Raw genomic sequence first — 22,288 nt, forward strand, 5'->3', positions numbered from 1 at the left:
CATGTAGCATCTCACTTTTCCCTACCCCCCTGGGAAGTTCCAGCTGTTCGGGTCTGTTCTTTCTCACTCCCTTGCTCGAAAGCTCAACTGCCTACGGTGGCTTCCCGCTCTCTTTTTCTTGATCACTTCCATTCCCATTCTCATGCCACTGCTGTGTACACAGATGGCTCTAAGTCTTCAGACGGCGTCGGATTCGCAGCAGTGTTTCCGGACAGCGTCGTGCGGGGACATTTACTATCTTCAGCTAGCATTTTTACTGCTGAACTGTATGCCATTCTTGCAGCACTTATTCGTATCGCATCTATGCCTATGTCATCATTTGTAGTAGTCTCAGACTCCCTTAGTGCTCTACAGGCTATACGAAAATTTGATACATCTCATCCCCTAGTTCTCCGTATCCAACTTTGGCTACGCCGTATCTCTACCAAACATAAAGATATTGTTTTTTGTTGGGTCCCTGGTCATGTCGACATACAGGGCAATGAACAGGCAGACACTGCTGCGCGGTCAGCAGTACATGACCTACCAATTTCCTATCGAGGTGTCCCATTTCTTGACTATTTTGCTACAATAGCTACCCTCCTTCGCACCCGTTGGCAACAACGTTGGTCAACTCTGCTCGGTAACAAACTTCATTCTATTAAACCGAGCATAGGTTACTGGCCGTCTTCTTGTCATCAGTGCCGAGGTTGGGAGACCACTCTCTCCCGCCTTCGCATTGGCCACACTCGTCTTACTCATGGGTATCTCATGGAAAGGCACCCTGCTCCTCTCTGTGAGCAGTGTCAAGTTCCAGTATCGATTAGCCACATTCTGTTAGACTGCCCTCTCTATCAACGAGCACGCAGAATTTACCTCCAACGTCGTCTTCGTTCTACTACTCTCTCTTTACCTTCCCTTCTTGCTGATGGACCCTCCTTTAATCCTGACTCTCTCATTGACTTCTTGACAACGACTGATTTACTCCACAAACTCTGATGATACTTTTCGCACTCCCCTCAGCCCTTTCTAGTTCAGTCTCTTGCTGCCCTTTACCCTTTCACCATCCACTGCCCCGCTGTTATCCGTAACCTATTACTCATTCATCTCCCTTTTGCCACCTGATGCCCTCGCTTCCTTCCTGCCCTGCAGCGCTGTATAGTCCTTGTGGCTTAGCGCTTCTTTTTGATTATAATAATAATAATAATCACCACTTCAGATTTTGGCCTTGGACCCTGAAAGGGTTAATACCACAAATAAAATGTTCTAAAAATACAGTAAAACATAATCTCGAGTTAATCATCTGATGGGAACTTGACTAATAAAATTAGAGTGCATATTATTACTATTATTATTATTATTAAAAATTGCACCAAGCCCATATGAGTTTTGTTAATTATTTTTGTTTGTGGTTTGGCCATCTTAAATGGCAGATCATTTCAAGAAATTTTAGTGGAAAAATGGGACTGTTAATAGTCTGTTACATTACATTTTTGGGATTTTCATTGTAATGTCAATCACACCAGCATGCCTGTAATACATACTTAGCTTTTTCCTATTGTTGTAATATAATGACACAGGAGCACTAAAACTTACGAGTTTTCTTTCAACCATTGTGCTATAATGAACTATTGTAGTACTGTACAGTATATGTAGATGGTTCTTAAACTTCATACAAACTGTCTATTGTAGTCACTTTTTTTCTTAGAATCTAAACTAATAGTGACTAAAGAGGTTTTTTTTTTATGCCACATTAAAGCATGAATGTGTACTCCTGCCATACCAAGTCACATTTTTTGTTAATATTGCCAGCCTTGTATTTTTGATCAAAAAGCTGCTTATGAACAAAACGTGTAATAGCTATTCTTCATTTAATTAGACTTTTCTTACTTGCCTGAATCTTTTTATTAAATGTCATTCTGTGTAATAATGCTTTATAATTGTGCTTCTATTGTTGGAATAGTGCTGAATGTATTGGTAATGTGTGCTTTCTTTTCTAGGATTACTCAGTAAGTGCTGTTGTGGCAAGCAAAGAGCAGACTGCACCTCCTTCTCATCCCTCTCTCTCTCAGATTGGACTGTATTAAGCAATTTTTGTTTTTTTTTTGTTAGACTTTGCTTTTGAAAGTTGCTTGGTACTAGTTTCTCATCATAGATCTTGGATTAACCTAAACATATTGGCAAACTAAAAAAAAAAAAAAGTAATCTTATTGACTCATCATAGATCACTAGCATTTGCCAAGATGGTTAAATATAATTGGATTAGAGTACAATAAGTTTAGGCATAGTAGTCTTTGCAAAGTTGTATAACTTTGTTAACAGTATTGTAATTTAAATATAATAGGCACAAGCATAGTGTAAACAGATAATGAAGTTTCTTTAAATTGTCCTTGATTGAAAATGAGTCAGGGAGGGGGGGGTGATTTTTTTCTAATTCATGTGAAGCACTTAACCTGTGTGGGTCATTCAGGATGCGTTGTGGAGGCTCGATACTGTCTTCATAGTGTAAGACAGACACAGTACTATTTACATGATTAAGCAGAATTGGCTTACTTGGCAATCATTATTTTGCCAGAGTGAAAATCCATCGCTTCAATAAATCTTTGAAGAAGATTTATTGAAATGACAGATTTTCTAAAATTTTATTGGATAATACTAGGCTGATTTTTTAGATGAGGTGGGTAAGATTAAGCGAGTTTGTTAATTTTATCAAGACTGTGTTATAATACTAAGTAGCTTAAATGCAAAATTTAAAAAATGTACATACCTTATTAATTCTTGTGAATCTGTCAATGCACAAGATAAAATTAACCAAAAAAAAATATTTTGAGAGTCCTTTGACTTGTTGAAATGCGTTCAGTCAACGAGTATGATGCCCACAAGGAAGGTGCCTTGATGCTGGTGAAGAATGCTTGATCCAAGGAATTGGTGCTATCCTCCCTTTCCTTGAATTGAACCGCACATCCCATCCCTATAGGTTTAACACACTCATGAATGTAATAATAATTAACAAGTATGGTATTCAGTACATGTAAATACTGTAGTGACTGCCTAACTGTAGTTTAACTAAGGTTGTAGAGCCTTGCTGTGGTGTCCCATCTTCTCTTGATTTGTCCTACAATGTTTTAAAGTTTGCAAAAGTTGTAGATCATATTACCTTGTCTTGGATTCCTTTCAAACAATCTGTGAATACTTACTAATGTAGTATTCCTTGACATAATTTTATATTTTTAATTTACAGTTGATATGTTCTCAATGTTGTTGATAATAAAACCTTCCTATATGTTTTTTGTATCCTTTAATGATCTTGCATGTACTGTACTTATCATGTTTCCTCTTTATCACCTATCATTGAATGAGGGTATTTTCAGGTCTTCATCTTTCTTTGAAACTCATTTTTCTTAGCTTTGGGAACAGTTTTGTGGCATTAGTTTCCATTTGTTGTGTACATTTTTTTTTAGCACACCCTACTACTGCTGCATATTCCAGTTTTGGTCTGATGTATGTTAAAAAAATATTTAGCATGTCACCATCCATATATCAGATACATTCAGTATTTTAAAATATGCTATTATATCTTAACTGTTCCTCACAACTGCATTTATGTAATATTCTGGTAGATGCTTTGTCGTTTAGATTTTTTTTAACACGTCAGCCGTTTTTCAACGAGGCAGGGTGACCCAAAAAGAAAGAAAATTTTTTTTTTGTCATCATTAAACACTCACCATCACTCATACATAATCACTGTCTTTGCAGAGGTTCTCAGATATGACACTTTAGGTGTCTCTCCAAACTGCCAATATCCCAAACCCTTCATTTAGCCCTTTGACTGTTGCAAGCCCATTTCTAAAACTGTCTTTCTGTTGCAAAATATTCGAAAAAAAAAAATTTCTTACCAAAATGTTAGGATTATTTTACTGAGTGTTTTAAGCCTAAAAAAAATTTTTGCCATCAGTACTTACCGAGATATAGAGGTGCAAAGTTGGCAGAAAATACACAAATAACCCGCACATAAAAGACAGAAGCTTACGACGACGTTTCGATCCGACTTGGACCATTGACAGAAAATGAGCCGCAGCGGTGAATGCCGCTCACCTGATATTCTTTTATTTACTCCAGTTCGAAGGTTTCTTGTATTTTCCAATAATTTTATTTTCTAAGTAACTTATGTGGCCTGTGAGACCAGAGTAAGATGCATTGTTCAAATATACACTCATTGTTTACAACACAATAACTGCACAAACATTATCACTATTATATTGTTTATAAAACTTGTTTACACAGACAAACAATACAAAACATTGTTTATTACTATTGTTCTATTGTATATATATATATTATATATATATATTTTTTTTTTTTTTTTTTTTTTATCACACTGGCCGATTCCCACCAAGGCAGGGTGGCCCGAAAAAGAAAAACTTTCACCATCATTCACTCCATCACTGTCTTGCCAGAAGGGTGCTTTACACTACAGTTTTTAAACTGCAACATTAACACACCTCCTTCAGAGTGCAGGCACTGTACTTCCCATCTCCAGGACTCAAGTCCGGCCTGCCGGTTTCCCTGAATCCCTTCATAAATGTTACTTTGCTCACACTCCAACAGCACGTCAAGTATTAAAAACCATTTGTCTCCATTCACTCCTATCAAACACGCTCATGCATGCCTGCTGGAAGTCCAAGCCCCTCGCACACAAAACCTCCTTTACCCCCTCCCTCCAACCTTTCCTAGGCCGACCCCTACCCCGCCTTCCTTCCACTACAGACTGATACACTCTTGAAGTCATTCTGTTTCGCTCCATTCTCTCTACATGTCCGAACCACCTCAACAACCCTTCCTCAGCCCTCTGGACAACAGTTTTGGTAATCCTGCACCTCCTCCTAACTTCCAAACTACGAATTCTCTGCATTATATTCACACCACACATTGCCCTCAGACATGACATCTCCACTGCCTCCAGCCTTCTCCTCGCTGCAACATTCATCACCCACGCTTCACACCCATATAAGAGCGTTGGTAAAACTATACTCTCATACATTCCCCTCTTTGCCTCCAAGGACAAAGTTCTTTGTCTCCACAGACTCCTAAGTGCACCACTCACTCTTTTTCCCTCATCAATTCTATGATTCACCTCATCTTTCATAGACCCATCCGCTGACACGTCCACTCCCAAATATCTGAATACGTTCACCTCCTCCATACTCTCTCCCTCCAATCTGATATTCAATCTTTCATCACCTAATCTTTTTGTTATCCTCATAACCTTACTCTTTCCTGTATTCACCTTTAATTTTCTTCTTTTGCACACCCTACCAAATTCATCCACCAATCTCTGCAACTTCTCTTCAGAATCTCCCAAGAGCACAGTGTCATCAGCAAAGAGCAGCTGTGACAACTCCCACTTTGTGTGTGATTCTTTATCTTTTAACTCCACGCCTCTTGCCAAGACCCTCGCATTTACTTCTCTTACAACCCCATCTATAAATATATTAAACAACCACGGTGACATCACACATCCTTGTCTAAGGCCTACTTTTACTGGGAAAAAATTTCCCTCTTTCCTACATACTCTAACTTGAGCCTCACTATCCTCGTAAAAACTCTTCACTGCTTTCAGTAACCTACCTCCTACACCATACACTTGCAACATCTGCCACATTGCCCCCCTATCCACTCTGTCATACGCCTTTTCCAAATCCATAAATGCCACAAAGACCTCTTTAGCCTTATCTAAATACTGTTCACTTATATGTTTCACTGTAAACACCTGGTCCACACACCCCCTACCTTTCCTAAAGCCTCCTTGTTCATCTGCTATCCTATTCTCCGTCTTACTCTTAATTCTTTCAATTATAACTCTACCATACACTTTACCAGGTACACTCAACAGACTTATCCCCCTATAATTTTTGCACTCTCTTTTATCCCCTTTGCCTTTATACAAAGGAACTATGCATGCTCTCTGCCAATCCCTAGGTACCTTACCCTCTTCCATACATTTATTAAATAATTGCACCAACCACTCCAAAACTATATCCCCACCTGCTTTTAACATTTCTATCTTTATCCCATCAATCCCGGCTGCCTTACCCCCTTTCATTTTACCTACTACCTCACGAACTTCCCCCACACTCACAACTGGCTCTTCCTCACTCCTACAAGATGTTATTCCTCCTTGCCCTATACACGAAATCACAGCTTCCCTATCTTCATCAACATTTAACAATTCCTCAAAATATTCCCTCCATCTTCCCAATACCTCTAACTCTCCATTTAATAACTCTCCTCTCCTATTTTTAACTGACAAATCCATTTGTTCTCTAGGCATTCTTAACTTGTTAATCTCACTCCAAAACTTTTTCTTATTTTCAACAAAATTTGTTGATAACATCTCACCCACTCTCTCATTTGCTCTCTTTTTACATTGCTTCACCACTCTCTTAACCTCTCTTTTTCTCCATATACTCTTCCCTCCTTGCATCACTTCTACTTTGTAAAAACTTCTCATATGCTAACTTTTTCTCCCTTACTACTCTCTTTACATCATCATTCCACCAATCGCTCCTCTTCCCTCCTGCACCCACTTTCCTGTAACCACAAACTTCTGCTGAACACTCTAACACTACATTTTTAATCCTACCCCATACCTCTTCGACCCCATTGCCTATGCTCTCATTTGCCCATCTATCCTCCAATAGCTCTTTATATCTTACCCTAACTGCCTCCTCTTTTAGTTTATAAACCTTCACCTCTCTCTTCCCTGATGCTTCTATTCTCCTTGTATCCCATCTACCTTTTACTCTCAGTGTAGCTACAACTAGAAAGTGATCTGATATATCTGTGGCCCCTCTATAAACATGTACATCCTGAAGTCTACTCAGCAGTCTTTTATCTACTAATACATAATCCAACAAACTACTGTCATTTCACCCTACATCATATCTTGTATACTTATTTATCCTCTTTTTCTTAAAATATGTATTACCTATAACTTAACCCCTTTCTATACAAAGTTCAATCAAAGGGCTCCCATTATCATTTACACCTGGCACCCCAAACTTACCTACAACACCCTCTCTAAAAGTTTCTCCTACTTTAGCATTCAGGTCCCCTACCACAATTACTCTCTCACTTGGTTCAAAGGCTCCTATACATTCACTTAACATCTCCCAAAATCTCTCTCTCTCCTCTGCATTCCTCTCTTCTCCAGGTGCATACACGCTTATTATGACCCACTTGTCGCATCCAACCTTTACTTTAATCCACATAATTCTTGAATTTACACATTCATATTCTCTTTTCTCCTTCCATAACTGATCATTTAACATTACTGCTACCCCTTCCTTTGCTCTAACTCTCTCAGATACTCCAGATTTAATCCCATTTATTTCCCCCCACTGAAACTCTCCTACCCCCTTCAGCTTTGTTTCACTTAGAGCCAGGACATCCAACTTCTTTTCATTCATAACATCAGCAATCATCTGTTTCTTGTCATCCGCACTACATCCACGCACATTTAAGCAACCCAGTTTTATAAAGTTTTTCTTCTTCTCTTTTTTAGTAAATGTATACAGGAGAAGGGGTTACTAGCCCATTGCTCCCGGCATTTTAGTCGCCTCATACGACACGCATGGCTTACGGAGGAAAGATTCTTTTCCACTTCCCCATGGACAATAGAAGAAATAAAAAGGGACAAGAGCTATTTAGAAAAAGGAGAAAAACCTAGATGTATGTATATATATATATATGCATGTGCGTGTCTGTGAAGTGTGACCAAGGTGTAAGTAGGAGTAGCAAGATATCCCTGTTATCTAGCGTATTTATGAGACAGAAAAAGAAACCAGCAATCCTACCATCATGCAAAACAGTTACAGGTTTTTGTTTCACAGTCATCTGGCAGGACGGTAGTACTTCCCTGGGTGGTTGCTGTCTACCAACCTACATATATATATACATATATACATATATACATATATATATGTATGTATATATATATATATATATATATATATATATATATATATGTATATATATGTACACTCACTGAACACTTTCCTAGAACTGGTGCAGCTTGTGGAACTCTTTGAAACATGGGTGTATGCAGAATGGTACTTCACACTCCTCACACATAAAACTAGTGTCTCTGTGTTTTTGTGGGCATTTTGTGGTATGTCCACATACAAAACACCTCTTCTGAGCACTTTTCCTGAAAGTAGTAGGAGGCATTTGTATGGGGTAGTGATCACCAGGCCTCAAACGAGATGGCATGCATTGGTAATTTCGTGGGCGCTGGTCTATTGCAGGTGTTGCTTCTTGAAGGGATAAAAATGCATACAGCACTTTTGTTTCAGGTACATAAACGCATTTCTGATCTTATATAACCTGTCGCTTCTGTCAGGCCTTGTTTTGTCTGAAAAGTGTAACATACGTAACAGTATCAAAAAACGATTCACTCTTATAATATCACTAAAACCTGGGGTTGAAATCAGGCGTTCCGTCGACCAGTATGTGGTGACAGTGTGCTTATACACATGTGGCATAAGCATTATTGTGGCAAACAACAGGTACATGACCATGGTGAAAGAATTGTATTTGCCATAGTGTACTCATATTATGTGTTGCTTTCCCTGACAATAATTTCCATCAGGGGTTCATCAAAGAATAGCTGAAAGCATTCTAGTTCAGTGGCATTGTTCCCAAGTGTACACGATGGCCATATTCCACTGTGTTTCATCAAAGTCATGGGGATTGGGAATAAAATTGCCACCTTGCTACCAATCCCAGATGTGGTGGGTTCTGGATATTGAAAAGTGGTTGTGGGAGTGTGGGGTTAGGTGAGGCTGGTTGTGCTTGTGCAGAGTCAGCAGTGTTGGTAGTAGCGTGGCCCGCTGCTGGTGCCACATTACTCATGCCATCGCCAACATCACCACCACCATCACCTTCTTCCCCACGCACATTACACATCCCCATTGTAACAATATCGTCATCTTCACTGTCAGGTTGTGGTTTAGGGCCACAGGATGTACTCCAAGATTTACTCCTTTGCCTTGGAAGGGCATAAGGCACACTACCAGAATGCGTGCTGTGTCGTACATACTGCCGTTTCACTGGCGAATATTCCCTCTCACTGCTGCAACTCGAGCTGCTTTCAATAACTTTGAAATCACTATCATGATCACTTTCACTGCTCAGATCTGAGTCCTGTAAATGGGGAAATAGCTGCCTTTTTCGTCCTGGTATAGGTGAACGTGAGTGAGATGTCCCAGCACCAGAGTTGGTCATCTGGGCTTTCATCACTAATTACGTTATCCTGGGCACTGCCTTCGGTCACACCCTGTCTAAAACCATGAAATTCACTTTAACTGGCACTTCCATTGCTGTCAGAACTATCACTTGGGAACAGTAGACCTCCAATCCGCTGAGGAGTGAGGTACGTACTTCTTACCGTGAGGCATGGTGAAAATGGACTACCAAGATGGCGCTCCCACAATGCACCACTGAGTCCCAGATTTTTTCACAAGGTGCACACCCACCACACACTCATTCTCTCTCATGTAGGCCTACCAGCTTTCTCCCGCTTGATTTGAAGCCGCTAGAATTTATGCGTATTAATACGTTGGAAACATTGTCTCATAAGATGTATATATACAACCGAAACAGTCAAAGGGTTAAAGTGCAGGCATTGTACTTCCCATTTCCAGGACTCGTCTGTGGCTAACCGGTTTCCCTGAATCACTTCACAAAATACTACCCTGCTCACACTCCAACTGCTCACCAGGTCCCAAAAACCATTCATCACCATTCACTCCTATCGAACACACTCGCCCACGCTTACTAAAAATTCAAGCCCCTCGCCCACAAAACCTCCTTTACCACCTCTACCCCACCTTCCTTTCCCTACAGATTTATATGCTCTCAAAGTCATTCTACTTCATTCCATTCTCTCTAAATGACCAAACCACCTGAACAACCCCTCTACAGTAGGGGCGTCATTGGTACACTAAGAGAAAACACCATAAGTGTCTGGGGCCCAAGACTGTTCAACAGCCTCCCATCAAGCATTAGGGGAATTACCAATAAACCCCTGGCTGCCTTCAAGAGAGAGCTGGACAGATACCTAAAGTCAGTGCTGGATCAGCCGGGCTGTGGCTCGTACGTTGGACTGCGTGCGGCCAGCAGTAACAGCCTGGTTGGTCATGGACCGGGCCGTGGGGGCGTCGATCCCCGGAATAACCTCCAGGTAACAGCCCTCTGACTAATACTTTTAGTAATGCCACACCACCTCCTAATTACCACACCACAAATTCTCTACATAATATTTACACCACACGTTGCCCTTAGACATGACATCTCCACTGCCTCCAGCCTCCTCTTCACTGCAGCATTTGCAACTCATGCTTCACACTCATATATGAGTGTTGGTACCAATATACTCTGGTACATTCCCTTCTTTGCTTCCATGGATAACTTTTTTTTTGTCTCCACAGATACCTCAATGCACCACTCATCTTTTTTTTGTTCATCAATTCTGTGGTTAACCTCATCCTTCATAAACCCATCCACTGACAAGTCAGCTCCCAAATATCTGAAAAAATTCACTTCCATACTCCCTCCCCCTAATGTGATATCCAATTTTTCTTTATCTAAATCGTTTGATACCCTCATCGCCTTACTCTTATCTTTGCTCACTTTCAACTCTCTACCTTTACACACCCAAACTCATCTACTAACCTATGCAACTTTACTTTAGAATCTCCCAAAAGCACAGTATCATCAGATCATCAGTAAAAAGTAACTGTCACCTCCCATTTTGTATTTGATTCCCCATAATTTAATCCCACCCCTCTCCTCAACACCCTAGCATTTCCTTTTTTAACAGCCCCCATCTATAAATATGTTAAACAACCATGGTGACATTACACATCCCTGTCTAAGACCTGCTTTTACTGGGAAGTAATCTCCCTTTCTCTTGCACACCCTTACCTGAGCCTCTCTATCCTCATAAAAAAAACTTTACAGCATTTAGTAACTTACTACATATTCCATAGACTTGCAGTATCTGCCACATTGCTCCCCTATCCCCTTTTTTTTTTTCACAACAAACCGGCTATACCCCACCAAGGTAGGGTGGCCCAAAAAAAAAAAAACGAAAGTTTCTCTTCTTAAATTTAGTAATTTATACAGGAGAAGGGGTTACTAGGCCCTTGCTCCCGGCATTTTAGTCGCCTCTTACAACGCGCATGGCTTACGGAGGAAGAATTCTGTTTCACTTCCCCATGGAGATAGGAAATAAACAAGAACAAGAACTAGAAAGAAAACAGAAGAAAACCCAGAGGGGTGTATATATATATATATGCTTGTATATGTATGTGTAGTGTGACCTAAGTGTAAGTAGAAGTAGCAAGACATATCTGAAATCTTGCATGTTTAAGAGAGAGAGAAAAAAGACACCAGCAATCCTACCATCATGTAAAACAGTTAGAGGATTTCGTTTTACACTCACTTGGCAGGACGGTAGTACCTCCCTGGGCGGACTCTGTCATATGCCTTTTCTAAATCCATAACAGCGCTGTATAGCCCTTGTGGCTTAGCGCTTCTTTTTGATTATAATAATAAATCCATAACTGCAATGAAAACTTCCCTACCTTTATGTAAATACTGTTCACACACGTTTCAATGTAAGCACTTGATCTAAACATTCCCTACCCATTCTAAAACCTCCTTGCTCATCTAAAATCCTGCTCTCTTTCTTTCAGTAATAACCCTACCATACACTTTACCTGGTTTACTCAGTAAACTTATTCCTCTATAATTTTTACAATCTCTCTTGTCCCTCTTCCCTTTATATAAAGGAACTATACACGCTTCCTGCCAATCCCTAGGTACCTTCCCCTATTTCATACATTTATTAAACAAAACTACCAACTATTCCAACACTATATTCCAATCCCCCCCTGCTTTTAACATTTCTGTCATAATTCTGTCAGTTCTAACTTCTTTACCCTTTTTCATTCTATGTGATGCCTCATGCACCTCCCCCATGCTCACATCCTGCTATTCATCACTCCCCTCAAGGGAGGTTCTTTGATGCTGGTGAGGGGCTCTTGATCTAGGGAATTGGGTCTGTGCTCCGGTTCCCTGAATTGAGCCTGAATACCTACCATCCCCCACCACGTGCTGTATAATCCTACAGGTTTAGCGCTCCCCCGTGATTAATAATAATAATTAATATTCACCACTCCTAAAAGGTGTTATACCTCCCTGGCCAGTGCATGAAATTACTGCCTCCCTTTCTTCTTTGATATTTAACCCTTAAACGGTCCAAACGTATACAGTGGACCCCCGCATAACGATTACCTCCGAATGCGACCAATTATGTAAGTGTATTTATGTAAGTGCGTTTGTACGTGTATGTTTGGGGGTCTGAAATGGACTAATTTACTTCACAATATTCCTTATGGGAATAAATTCGGTCAGTACTGGCACCTGAACATACTTATGGAGTGAAAAAATATCGTTAACCGGGGGTCCACTGTATATACATTTTTTCAACATCTGAAAGTATCTAAAAAAATGTAGATCCTCTTTTTTGTTTTACATTTGAAAACGTGTAAAAAACTTTTATCTACATTTTTTTTTTTTGTTATATTTGAAAATATGTAAAAAAAGTAGATCTACTTTTGTAGCACTACGAATTTGAACGTCGATCTGTTTGGACTGTTTAAGGGTTAAATGTTCCTCAAAATATTCCCACCATCTACCCAATACCTCCAGCTCCCCATCTACTGTGTTTTTAACTGATAAATCCATTTGTTCCTTAGGCTTTCTTAACCTGTTTATCTCTAAAAAAAAAAAAAAAAAAAAAATTTTTCTTATTTTCAGCAAAATTTCTTGACAGTGCCTGCTGTATAGTCCTTGTGGCTTAGCGCTTCTTTTTGATTATAATAATAATCTTGACAGTGCCTCTCCCATTCTATCATTTACTCTCCTTTTGCACTCTCACCATTCTCTTCACATTTCTGTTACTCTCCATATACTCTGCCCCTTTTATATCACTACTGCTCTGTAAAAACCTTTCATAAGCTATCTTTTTTTCTTTTATTGCACTCTTTACCTCATCATTCCACCAATCTCTCCTCTTTCCTCTTGCATCTATCCTCCTATAGCCACAAACTTCTGCCCCACATTCTAATACTGCATTTTTTAAAATATCCCATCCCTCTTTAACCCTTCTCACTGCCTATACTTGCACTAGCCCACCTTTCTGCCAATAGTTGCTTGTATCTCACCCTAACTTCCTCCTCCCTTAGTTTATAAACTTTCACCTCTCTCTTACTTGCTATTGCCATTTTCCTTTTGTCTTATCTACCTCTTACTCTAACTGTAGCTACAACTAAATAATGATCCGATATATCCATTGCCCTCCCCCCCCTCTATAAACATGTACGTCCTGAAGCCTACTATCAACCTTTTATCCACCAATACATAATCTAACAAACTACTTTCATTGCATGCTATATCATATCTTGTATACTTATTTAGCCTCTTCATAAAATATGTATTGCTTTTTAACAAATCTCTTTCTACACATATTTCAATAAAGGCTCCCCATTTTCATTTACCCCTGGCAACCTAAATTTACCTTCTACTACCTCTACAACATTTTTACCTAATTTAGCACTGAGATCCCCAATCACAAGTCCTCTCTCACTTGGTTCAAAACTCCCCCAAATTCTCTCTCTCCTCGACACTTCTCTCTTCTCCAGGTGCATAAACACTTACTGTAACCCACTTTTCACATTGAACCCTTATTTTATTCCACATAATCCTTGGATCTATTCATTTATATTTATACATTTATACTCTCAGATATTTTCTGTATTGCATCCCATATTCTACAGTACAGTATATTCATAAAATTATTTTTCTTCCTCTTTTTTTTCAAATTTCTATACTGTAGCACTTGACATAAAATTCATTTATCCATTTAACATTCCATAAACTCAACTTATGTCATCCTGCAGGGATGTATGTTGTTATTATTATTGTTATGAATTTTCTAGCATGTCAGCTGCCTCTCACTAAGGTGAAATGTCCCAAAAAGGAATGCATTTTCTGTCACTCATTAATATAAGCTGTCTTGCTAGAAGTGTGCAGATTTCACAATTCAATGATTCCAACTGCAGTACCCCACCCGGGCTGTGGCTCGTACGTTGGTTTGCGTGCAGCCAGCAGTAACAGCCTGGTTGATCAGGCTCTGATCCACCAGGAGGCCTGGTCACAGACCGGGCCGTGGGGGCGTTAACCCCCGGAACTCTCTCCAGGTAGTCCAGGTAGATGAGTGCAGGCAATGTACATACTTCCCCTCTCAGTCAAATTTCTATGTTTTTTATTGTGCATAAAATTTATTTACCTGGAGTATACTTGGAAAGGGTTTCAGGGGTCAGTGCCCCTGCGGCCAAACCTCACAGTGGATCAGGGCCTGATCAACCAGGCTGTTACTACTGGCCTCACACAAACCAATGTATGAACCACAGCCCAGCTGGTCAGGTACTAACTAGGTGCCTGCCTAGTGCCTTCTTGAAGACAGCCAGGGGTTTATTGGTAATCCCCCTTATTTATTCTGGGAGGCAACTGAATAATCTTGGGCCCCTGATGCTTATTGTGTTGTCTTTTAGTGTACTTGTGGCACCCCTTCTTTTCGTTAGGGGGATGTTGTATCTCCTGCCGAGTCTTTTGCTTCCATAGGGAGTGATTTTAGTGTGCAGATTAGGGACCAGTCCCTCTAGGATTTTCCATGTGTAGATTATGATGCATCTCTCTGCCTGCACTCAAGTGAGTACAAGTCATATTCTTCCAAGCATTCCCAGTAGTTAAGGTGTTTGACAGAACTTATATGTGCAGTGAAGGCTCTCTGTATATTCTCTAGATCTGTGATTTCACCTGCCTTGTATGGAGATGTTAATGTACGGCAGCATTCCAGCCTAGAGAGAAGCAATTTAAAAAGTATCATCATTGGCTTGGCATCTCTTGTTTTGAACATTCTCATTATCCATCCTATCATTTTCTTCGCGGTTGTGATCGTGACACTGTTGTGATCCATGAAAGTGAGATCCTCAGACATTACCACTCCCAAGTCCCTCACATTATTTTTTTGCTCTGTTGTACGATTTGAATTTGTATTATTACATAATCATGGGGATTTGAGTTTGTAGTATACTCAATTCTAATTATTATCTCCTCCAGTTTTCCATAACGGAGTAGTTGGAATTTAGTCTTCATTGAACATCATATTGTTTTCCGTTGCCCATTGGAAAACTTCTTGGAGGTTAACCATGTCCTCAATAGATGACAGTCGCATGAAGATCCTAGTATCATCTCTAAACGATGACACAGTGCTGTACATAAGAACATAAGAAAGGAGGAACACTGCAGCAGGCCTGTTGGCCCATACTAGTCAGGTTCTTCACAATCCATCCCACTAACAAAACATTTGCCCAACCCAATTTTCAGTGCCACCCAAGAAATAAGCTATGATAACTCTATCCACTCTCATATGCAAGTCCCACTCAAATCCAACCTCTCTCACTCATGTATTTATCCAACCTAAATTTGAAACTACCCAAGGTTTTAGTCTCTATAACTCAACTAGGTACACTGTTCCACTCATCAACTACCCTATTTCCAAACCAATACTTTCCTATATCCTTTCTAAATCTAAACTTGTCTAATTTGAATCTATTACTGCAGGTTCTCTCTTGGAGAGATATCTCCTTTATTAATACCCATCTTCCACTTATACACTTCGATCATGTCTCCCCTCATTCTTCGTCTAACAAGTGAATGTAATTTAAGGATCTTCAATCTTTCTTCATAAGGAAGATTTCTAATGCTATGTATTAATTTAGTCATTCTATGCTGAATGTTTTCTAATGAATTTATGTCCATTCTGTAATAAGGAGACCAGAACTGAGCTGCATAATCCAGGTGAGGCCTTACTAATGATGTATAAAGCTGAAGTTTAACTGCTGGACTTCTGTTGCTTACTCTTTTTGATATAAATCCCAGTAATCTATTTGCCTTATTACGCACGCTTAGGCTACTGTCTTGGTTTAAGGTTGCTGCTTACCAAAACCCCCAAATCCTTTTCACATTCTATACGGCTAAGTTCAACATTATTAAGCTGGTGGGTGCTAGGGTTATGGACATTTCCGAGCTTTAGAACTTTTTCATTTATCTACATTGAACTGCATCTGCCACTTTTCTTACCACGAATTGAGTTTGTCTAAATCCTCCTGAAGTTCTGAGACATGAACGTCTGAATCGATTATCCTACCCATCTTCGTGTCATCAGCAAATTTGCTTATGTCACTAGTAATTCCCTCGTCAAGGTCATTTATATAGTATATTATAAACAACAATGGGCCTAAAACTGATCCCTGCGGAACACAACTCATTACAGATCCCCACTCAGATTTAACCCCATTTATGCACTCTGCTTCCTATTAGTGAGCCATGACTCAATCCATTTATTTATTTATTATTAATTTGGACATGATACATAGATGTACAAAGAAATACAGTGGTTAAGTGTAACATGCCAAAAGCCCCTTGTATGCAGAGCATTATGGGCAGGCTTAAATTTAACTTAAGATTAACTAAGCAGTGATATATTCAGTGGTAAAAATTATAGTAAGCAAATAACAATTAACCCTTTGACTGTTTCAGGCCCCTTTCTGAAACTGTCATTCTATGTCGCTCAATTTTTGAAAAAAAAAATTATTTTTTCTTATGAAATGATAGAAACCTTTCCCGATGGTAATGACACCAAAAGTTCGAAATTTGGTCGAAAACTTGTGGAATTATGCTCCCACGAAGTTAGCGGTCTCGGCGACATATGCGGATCGGCGATTTCGCCGACTTTGAGCCCTATTTTCAGCCAATTCCATTGTTCCAGTTGACCAAACTCATAGCTATTTCTTTAGAACTCCATTTTATCTATCAGTTGAGTACAAGAAACCTCCCATTTACTAATTTGGACTACCTAATATGGTGGTCAGAAATTGGCAATTTGGCCAATTTCACGCAAACTAAAAAAGATGCCAATTTCAAAATAGGGTCCAGAATAAACAAGGTAGACATTCGTGGCACTAAAATAACATATGCTCTGTTCATTAGTCACATCTCTAGGCCCCTCTTATATTATTATTGCTTTCTATTTTGATTTTTTATTCATACAAAAAAATACAAAATTTATTGTTATGCAGACTACTGCATTATTGTAAAAATGGTATAAATAATATCAGAGCACTAGTGAAAGAATATTAGACTCCCCAGTTGACGTGTATTGGACGTGTGGTGTGATTTATTTGCTCCTGAACATTGGTAAAAATCGAACATTCCCGCTACTTTGAGCTCAGTTTCAAGGTTGTTTTCATCGTCAAAGTAATGAAAATCATCTCTATTTCTGTAATATGTTTTCCATTTTATCACCTAAGACCATGAAAACGCGAATACAACGATAAATACTATATGAAAATACACCTCAAAGTTGGCGTTTTATTCCAAAAAAACAGAGTTTTTTTTTTCTCATTACGCAATGTGTGCTGCAGGATTTTTTTTATGTGGTGCACACTGACCACACAGACCCATTCTCTCACATGTGGGCCTACCAGCTTTCTCCCGCTTGATTTGAAGCCGCTAGAATTATTGAGTATACATACGTCAGAAACATTGGCTCGTAAGACGTATTTATACGTCGAAAACAGTCAAAGGGTTAAGCACAAATGAGTATTTCAAAGACAGGTCATATGGTCATTTACTGAGCTGCTGAGCATTCAGTATAATGGAGTATTCTGTTAGATAATGTAATTAAAAAAAACAAAGTTCGATAGGGTCACAGGTTAAACATTTATGATATACAATTATTCAGTATTTATTTAGTTGTGGGTGAGTAAGTGATTTTTAAGAAGAGACTTGAATTTATAAACAGTGTTTCTTTTATATTCACAGGTAATGAATTCCAGATTTTTGGGCCTTTTATGTTTACCTGGAGAGAGTTTCGGGGGTCAATGCCCCCGCGGCAAGTAAGTAAGTAAGTAAGTTTATTCAGGTATACACAAATACAGTTACATAGAATTATCATATATAGCAGCATATGTGTAGAGAACCTAGGATAACCCAAAAAAGTCAGAGTGACTTATTTCCATTGGGGTCCTTTTACCTTATTATTATAGTATAAAGGTTATAATATTTTCTTATTGTTCTACAATGAAGATAACATCTTATTATCATACTAAAAAGACTATCTGCGACACCAAGGTCATTAAGACTATCTACAATACGAGGGTCATTACAAGGAATAAGGTAAAATTTACACATATGTTAGCTAAAAAATAGAAAATCATTCCCCTCCCTTTCTGTAGCTACATTCATCAGACACCTTTTGGCACTCTTCTTGAACTGGTTCACGCTATGACTGGCTTTGACATGTGCGGGTAGTCTGTTCCATTCCTTTATTGCTGTACAATAAAAGGTGTTTGAAGCCTGGCCACTGACTGTGGGTACTACAAAGTTGTGCTCTCTCCCCCTAGTTCTATGATTGCTTTGGTTCCCAGCCTTGACAAAATTGACAGCAAGATATTCTGGACATTGCTTGTGAGCAATTTTATAAACATGATTTAGCTTCAGTTGTTTTACTCTGTCTTCAACATTCAGCATATCCAACTGCTGTAATTCATCCTGGCCTACATGTTCTCTTGGTCCCAGCCCCAGGATGAATCTTACGATTTTGTTCTGGGTGATTTGCAGTCTATCTTTCAGTTTTTTTGTCAAGGCAGAGTACCAAGAAGAGCAAGCGTAATCCATATGGCATTGTATAAGGGCTAGACATAGAGTCCTGCGAGCCTCAGTAGGTAGACACTGCGCTTGTCTATACAGGAACTTCAGTCTGGCATTCGCTTTCTTTACTACACTGTTCCCTATCAATTCTCCTGACATGCATGGGTCAAAGGGGATTCCCAAATATTTTACTGATGAAACCAAAGTGATGGGCTCCCCATTACATTGAACATTAAAATTGTTTACCCTTCTCAGTTTATGTTTCGTGCCAAAGAGAATGGCTTCAGTTTTCCCTAGGTGTAATGATAGTTTGTTGTCTACTAACCATTTGCTGTAGGACTCCAGTTCCAGTGTTAAAACATTAGCAATATCTTGTGGGTCTTTACCTGACACTAACAGAGCACTGTCATCTGCATACAGTAGGAGTTTGCACTTGACACTGATAGGCATATCATTGACATAACATAAGAATAATAAGGGACCCAGAATACTACCTTGGGGAACTCCACATGTTATCGGCAGGGGTTCTGATTCTGTTTTGTTGATTTTGACTATTTGTCTCCTGTTGCTAAGGTAGGACTTAAACCAGTCTACAGAACCTATACCGATAGTTTGAAGTTTATTACATAATATATTGTGGTTGACAGTATCGAAGGCCTTTTGCAGGTCTAAGGTTACCATGCCTATGAGGTTCCCCTTTGACATTTCAGTTCTCAGGTAATCCATCAGATTAATAAGGGAGGTGTCGGTTGAGTAGGATTTTCTAAAGCCCGATTGATAGCTATGGAGAATGTTGTTGTCATTAAGGTACTTAACTACTTGAGAATACACCGCCCTCTCTAGAATTTAAGATATTATACTGAGTATACTAACAGGCCTATAGTTGCTTACATCAGACCTACTATTTTTCTTGAAGATAGGAGTAACTCTGGCCTCCTTGAACCCCTCCGGTACTGTATTAGTGGTGATTGATAGATTTATTATGTGAGCAATAGGGATTGACAGTTCAGAAGCACCATCTTTTAGGAACTTAGACGGGATGTTATCAGGGCCTGTGCTCTTAGTTGGGTTTAACCTGCTTAGTTCTTTTTGAATAAAGTCATGAGATACACTTACTAGTTGACAACTGTTTGGGGTTACCCCTTTATTGGTATAGTATGTTTGAAACTTATCAGAGTCTGTGTTAAAGGTATTTGATGCAGCTGGTAGTTTACTTACTAGTGTTGATGCAACAGATGTGTAGTATGAATTAAAGCAATTTGCCACCTTAGATGTTTCGTGGCATACCTCATTATCGATAGAGAGTACTATGTTAGACCTATCTACTGGCTTATGGCTATACCCCAACTGTTTTAGTTGTTGCCAGAGCTTTCTGGGGTTATGCTTATACTCTTCAATTTTTGAGCAGTAGTGCTTTGCCTTTGCTCCTTTTATAAGTCTCTGTACTCTGTTCCTCACCCTTTGGAATTCATTTAGTGCTGCAATATCCTGTCTGTTTGCTTTAAATCTTTTTAGCAGCTGGTCTCTGAATTTCATATTATCTAATATCTCAGTATTCATCCAGGGTTCAGTTCTTCGTTTAATCCTAACCTCTTTAACTGGTGCAATATTATCAAGGATGGTAGTGAACATTGTTTTGAATTTTTCCCAGGCATCGTTTACGTCCGTGCAACTTGTTATCTCTGTCCAGTCACAATTGTGTAGCCTATTTACCAGTGTTTCTTTACTGTAGTTTCTAGTTGACCTCATTTTTATTGTCCTGTGTAGGCCTATCCTATCCCTAGTTATTTTCCTGGTGCAGTAAATGATGAAATGATCACTAAGACCTGTGGTAATGACGCCTGACTGACTAATGTTCTCAGAGCGGTTACAAAGTATGTGGTCAATTAGGGTGGCTGAGAACTGTGTGATCCGGGTTGGAGTATTAATAAGTTGAGTGTAACTATTTAATCCTAGAATTTGCTTATACCTTTTGCATAGCCCGTTATTTTGCTGCTGAAAACAGATATTGAAGTCGCCCAGTATTATTGTCTCGCAATTGTTTTCAACTCCGGACAAGACTCTGGAAAAGTCTTCTAAGAACTGGTCCTGGGTAGGAGGGCGGTAACTAGTTCCTACTAAGATGGGTTTGGTCTTAGGAAGCAGCACTTCAAACCATAGAATCTCCAGTTTATTGTTATTTAAATCAGGTCTTGGGTTGTAAGCTAAGTCATTTCTAATGTAGGCACATACTCCACCACCCTTTCTGTTCCTATCTAAGCGTTTTATATTGTAACCATCTATTTTGACCTCGTCGTCAGTCACCGTATCATCCAACCAAGATTCAGAGATGGTTATAACTGCCGCCCTAATTTTGTTAGCTAGAATCCTAATCTCTGCCAATTTAGGAAGAAGTGATCTTGCATTGACATGAATAAAGTGAAGGCCTGTTTTCATAAAACAATCATAATCATCAATATATGGCAATGGGTCATTTGTATTAAAATTTGGTAAATCAATGTCATCACTGCTAAAGGGTAACTGTGCCAAAGTGCATTTGTTACACACAAAATGAATTCTGGCACCGTTGCTATAATTGTACATACATCCATCATGCACCCACCCCTTACACATTTTACATAAGGTGCCTTTTCTGTTTTTCATGCGTACTTTAGTACAGTGTATGCACCTGTTTGGTAGTGTTTGAGATAATAATGGCTGTATTGTCTCACATTGACCTATGTATGCATTACATATGGAGTTAAGGTTATCATTCCTAGCTGCTAGACCGTCATTATTGCCGTCATTTATCTGTCTGTTTTGCCTCTGCACAATAGTTTGAGGTCCTGGATTAATTTGGATATCACCACTTAAGAGCGCTACAATAAGAGCTGTGTGCCACTGTTTTTGTTTAGGTATGCGGTGTTGCCATACCTTGCGGCGATAGTGACATTTACTTTTCTGGTAGAATGGCAACTGTTGGGCTTTTACTGTCCAGGGCGCTGTTACTCCATTCACCTTTTCCAACCCCCATGACTGATTTCTTTCTTCATGGAATTGAAGAAGAAATATAAATATAATTATGGCAGCCTGTACCCCCCTAATGCCTGCCATTTTCACTCTTCGCTCTTTTACTCATATACAATAATATTTATTTCTCTTTTCCAGTCCCTAGTACACTTAGTATCTGCTTTAGCAATCACCACTGAATTACTAGTAAAATTTCCTCTTCAAAAACCCTCTTCACTGCTCACTTTTCCCTTAACTTCACAAAACCCTTACAATTAACCCCTTAATACACACTCCCCTTCCCATCTCACTTCACAGTCTGGCTTCCCCAATTAACTTCTAACTCCTTTCCATTCTGGTAGATCAGAAAGGTTTAATCCATGGTTTTATCCTTCCAAATCCCCCTCAGTTCCATTTATCGGGGGTTGTGTGGTGTTGTTGACTGCCTGACCTGTTTTGCTGACTCAGCCATTTTTAA

At 39.3% G+C, this 22,288-nt stretch overlaps 1 long non-coding RNA gene across 1 annotated transcript in view; it reads left to right on the forward strand.

Annotated features, from left to right (window-relative positions):
* LOC138852827 (uncharacterized) overlaps positions 1–3,264 on the forward strand; it is a 28,120-nt gene extending 24,856 nt beyond the window's left edge. The window contains exon 2 of the long non-coding RNA XR_011392107.1: positions 1,980–3,264. This is a non-coding gene — a long non-coding RNA (uncharacterized lncRNA). The remainder of the gene's footprint in view (positions 1–1,979) is intronic.
* The last annotated feature ends 19,024 nt before the right edge of the window (positions 3,265–22,288 follow it).

Source organism: Cherax quadricarinatus, chromosome 17 (genome assembly GCF_038502225.1).
Source record: "Cherax quadricarinatus isolate ZL_2023a chromosome 17, ASM3850222v1, whole genome shotgun sequence".
NCBI lineage: Eukaryota > Metazoa > Arthropoda > Malacostraca > Decapoda > Parastacidae > Cherax > Cherax quadricarinatus.